General features: G+C 36.9%; 1 non-coding gene across 1 annotated transcript; it reads left to right on the forward strand.

Moving 5' to 3' along the window:
* Positions 1-2,412: 2,412 nt before the first annotated feature.
* On the forward strand, positions 2,413-2,519 carry LOC131181114 (small nucleolar RNA R71). Its single transcript, XR_009149742.1, has one exon. It is a non-coding gene; the product is annotated as a small nucleolar RNA R71 (small nucleolar RNA).
* Positions 2,520-4,901: the final 2,382 nt, after the last annotated feature.

Below are 4,901 nucleotides of genomic sequence, written 5' to 3' on the forward strand. Positions count from 1 at the left end.
GTGAAGGTAGTCTTCTCTTGATCCTCCAGTGCAATCACAATTTAATTATATCCAGAAAAACCATCAAGAAAGTAGAAATAAGACTTACCTGGTAACCTCTCAAGCATTTGATCAATGAATGGCAGTGGTAAGTGATCCTTCCTTGTTCTTGAATTCAGCTTGCAGTAGTCTATGCACATTCGCCATCCACTCTGAATCCTTGTTGGAACAAGTTCATTATCTTGATTTGCTACCATAGTGACTCTTGATTTTTTTGGCACTACTTGGACTGGACTTACCCACTTGCTGTCAGAAATTGGGTAAATAACTCTCGCATCTAGTAGCTTTAGAATCTCCTTCTTCACAACCTCCATCATCTGTGGGTTCAATCTCCAAGAGCTTCTCTACTCGGTTTAGCCTCATCCTCCAGCAAAATCCTGTGCATGCACACTGATGGACTTATACCTTTGATGTCAGCTATTGTCCATCCAATTGCTTCCTTGTGAACTCTTAGAACCCTTATCAACCTGTCTTCTTGAATCTGTGTTAAATTACTTGAGATGATAATTGGAAGTGTCTCATTGTCTCCCAAGTAAACATACTTCAAATGCTCAGGTAAAGGCTTGAGTTCAAGAACTGGTGCCTACACCATAGAAGGTAATAATTTTGTGTGAGATATAGGTAAATCGATCTTTGGTACTCCATACCTTTTTTAAATAGGAGGTAATGACTGCAATGCCATTACTGCCTCTTGAACCTCTACACTTAATGGTTGATTGGTACTGATTTCTTGAATTCCTTGACTAATCACCACTTCTAACTCATCCACCATGCTTAACTCAAAGACATCCTGCACAATTGTATCAACAACATCAATAGAAAAGACAGAATGATCATCCGCATGATACTTCATGGCATCAAAGATATTAAATTTGATAGTCTCTCCATCAAACTCCATAGTTAAGGTACCATTATCCACATCAATTTTTGTCTTGGCAGTTTGTAGGAAAGGTCTTCCAAACAAAATCAAAACTGACTTTGATGTGGGAACACTATCCTCCATATCCAGAATGTAAAAATCTGCAGGAAAAATCAATTCTCCAACCTGCACCAACACATTCTCAACTACTCCCAATGGGTAAGCATTAGAATGATCAGCTAACTGAATAATAACACTAGTTTTTCCAAAGGACCCAAATTTAAAGTTTGAAAAACTGAATTTGACATAACATTAATAGATGCTCCTAAATCTGCCATTGCACGTTCAAATTTAGAATCACCTATTCTGCGGGGAATAGAAAATGAACCTGGATCCTTACACTTAGGGGGTAATTTTTGCTGAATTAATGCCAACACATTTTCTCCCATACTGATCTTCTCATTATTCCTCAACTTGTGCTTTGTAGTGCATAGTTCCTTAAGGAATTTAGCATACTTGGGAACTTATTTGATCGCATCAAGTAAGCGTATATTCACCTCCACCTTTCTGAAAGTCTCTAAAATTTATTTCTCTTGTTCTTCTTTCTTATTTTTAGCCAACCTACATGGGAATGGAGGAAGAACAGAATTATTAACCTTATTCAAGTTAGGTTCAGTATTTACCTCAACTTCAGGAACTTCAGACTCTTTTGCTCCTTGCTTCTTCTTTTTTATTGGCTCATGTGGAGTCTGATTATCAACTTTTTTTCCACTCCACAACAATATCGTACTTGCATTTTCTCTAGGATTCATGATTGTTTGTGAAAGGAGCTTTCCAGAACCTTGAGCTTCAAGTTTACTCATAGATGAGGCCAACTGACCAATCTGCTTCTCTATGTTTTGAATGCTATTTCTAATCTCCTATTGAAACTGTTGTGTATTGTTAGCCAAAGCCTTAACAATTTCATCAAGTGACATACCTTGATTTGAGGGAGGCGGAGGTGTTTGATTCACTTGTGGTCTTTGCTGCTGGATCAGTTTTGCACCAGTTGATTCCCATAACTCAAATTGGGATGATCTCGCCATCCTGGATTATAAGTATTTGAATAGGGATCATATCTGCATTGTGGCTGTCCATAATGTCCTACTGTATTAGCATGTTGCATTGATTCATCCTCTTGTAATACAGGACACATGTCAGTAGCATGACCCGAACCTGAACAAATTCCACATACCTTAAAAGTTTGCATGTTCCCTACAGCCAACTGTCTCACCAAAGAAGTTAAATCAGAAATTTATTTCTCAAGGTTAGATGTACTTACTTCATTAACCTTCATAGGTGTGTGATCCATTCTCATTCCAAACTGCTGAGAATTTACTGCTATGTTAGCAATCAGCCTCCTTGCCTCTTCGAGTGTCTTGTCAACCAAAGCTCCTCCACTAGCAGTATCTATCATACTGCGGTCCATTGGTAGAAATCCCTCATAGAAATACTGAATCAACAGCTGCTCACTTATTTGATGATGGAGACAGCTTGCGCACAGCTTCTTAAATCTCTCCCAATACTCATACAAACTCTCTCCATTGTACTGTCGGATGCCACAAATTTCTTTTCTTATATTGGCAACACAGGAAGCAGGAAAATACTTCTCCAGAAATATCTGCTTCATCCCATTCCATGAGTTGACGGATCCAGAAGGAAGGTAATATAACCAATCCTTAGTTGTGACCTCTAGTGAGAAAGGGAAAGCCCGAAGCTTGATCTGATTCTCTGAAACTCCTTAAGATTTCATGCTGGAACACACAACATGAAATTCCTTTAGATGCTTATGTGGATCCTCACCTGCAAGACCATGAAACTTAGGCAATAAATGGATTAGTCCAGATTTCAACTCAAAAGCAACATTTAAAGCAAGGTATTGGATGCACAAAGGCTGTTGGTTTAGATCAGGAGTAGCCAACTCTTTCAAGGTTCTAGCAGCCATAGTTTCGTTTTCAGAATTTGACTCTAACTCCGAATCCGAGCTTAACTCCTTTGGAGATTGGACTCCTTCAGATGTACTCGAAATCTGCCTAGCTTGCTTAGCCAATTTTCTCAAATGTTTAGCTATATTTTCTACTTCTGGATCAAAGATCAACTCACCAGATCTAGAAATTCTTGTCATAAACAAAAAGAAATCAAAGTAAAAATAGAAAAATGCTTCAAAACCCTATAAAACAATCGAATTTGGCCTCAAGAGGGTGGGGCCTTTATTGGTCTTAATCAGAGTGTCGTTTCCTTCAAAATAGGTATGGGCCGCCCTCCAAATTCAACCAAAATTCTTAATGAACAGTAACACTGAATAGTAACACCGTCATTTTTTTCTCAGAAAACTGAAAATAGCAACAACTCACAAACAAAATTAATAACAGAATATTCTAACACAGAAAACACGAAATTCAATAAATTTCATTCCTCGGCAATGGCGCTAAAATTCTTGATGGGTGTCGAATCTACCAAAAATTAAATTAACTAAAATCACCAAGTATGAAATATTTTCTGCAGTAAGTGGTGAATCCAGGTCAAACCATAGAGACTAAATTATTAAATTTCATGCGCTTGTGTAATGGAAAAGAAACAAAGGTTGGGAGGGGGGGGGGGTTAATTCACAATCCAAAGAAGAAATCAAAAAAATCCAAAATTAAGATTTAAAAATAAGAAACTCTTCAATTAAACAAACTTCAGTCCAAGGTAATTAGCATTCCAATGCATTGATTTGATCATAGACAAAAGAAATACAATTATATCTTATTGAATACTTAACCTAGATTTACCAAACAACGAGGTAATCCCCTGACTTTCCTTTACTCATCAATTCGAGCCCAGCACTCTTATTGACTCTAATTATTAATTGAGTTGGTATTAAGCAATCCTCATCAAATTAATAACTGCTTTAAGAAAAGGAAGTAGTTAAGCTGAACAACAATTTATGAAGCATAAATCATTTAATCCACCCTATTGTTTCCTTAGGTTATTATCGAAAACTTGGATCATAATCAATAAAACCTAATTGCTACTCATGTTCAATCTTACACAATAATTACGGATTATGAAGATGAACTAGTAATTGATCAAATCAAACAATTAACTAATAGGCCTTTTTAGCAAATCATTCAACAGATAAAAAACAATTAAATAAGAAAACAATAGATATTCAAAAAGACATAAATTAAATTAAGAACCTGGTCTCACAAATCATACATAAGAATGTGAATCCCTTGAACTGAATTAAAAATTTAGCCACTCACGTTCACGGCTTATAGAAAAAATAAAGAAAGATAAAAAAGAAATCTAAAAAGAAAGAATAGAGAACGAAGATGTTCTATGGAGAACGAAGATCTGAATTGAGATGCTCTTAGCTGCTACCCAAAGACGTATTTATAGTAAAAAACCTAACCCCAAAGATAGGAATCAAACTAGGGAAAGTTTTGAAATTCAAAATGTAGATTTTCAGCCTGCATTCGCATCTCTGGAATCAAGGCCAATTTTAAGTGACTTTCTTTCCGAATTTGCCTCTGCCCTCTTCAGGAAAGTTGTAGCCCTATTTCTTAGATTTCCAACGGGTACTATTTTGCCCAAATCCGAGGTCTACAACCCAAGTTATGGCCCAAAAATCGGGACTGATTCAGACAGACTGTCCAGCCCATAGTGACGACTTCATTGCCATTTTTGACAATTAAAATGGCCTCATCTTGCATCTAGCCCTCCATAGAAGTTGTAGAGGCAGCTCTTAAGGTTCAATTGGGCTTGGGCTTGCTTCATTTGGACATTTGAAACTCCAGATACAAAATAAATACCAAAAATGGTCGTGGCACATCACGTCTGGGCTTTTTCAATAGATCCATAGCTCATTTTGTCAACCTTGGAGACTGATTTGGGCTTTGGTCCCTCTTTATCTTTTGTAGTGCTCTATCTTAGATTTTCAATGGATTAAACAACACTTAATTTGGAGACCCACAACTTT

The sequence above is a fragment of the Hevea brasiliensis genome, chromosome 6, assembly GCF_030052815.1.
Source record: "Hevea brasiliensis isolate MT/VB/25A 57/8 chromosome 6, ASM3005281v1, whole genome shotgun sequence".
Taxonomy (NCBI): domain Eukaryota; kingdom Viridiplantae; phylum Streptophyta; class Magnoliopsida; order Malpighiales; family Euphorbiaceae; genus Hevea; species Hevea brasiliensis.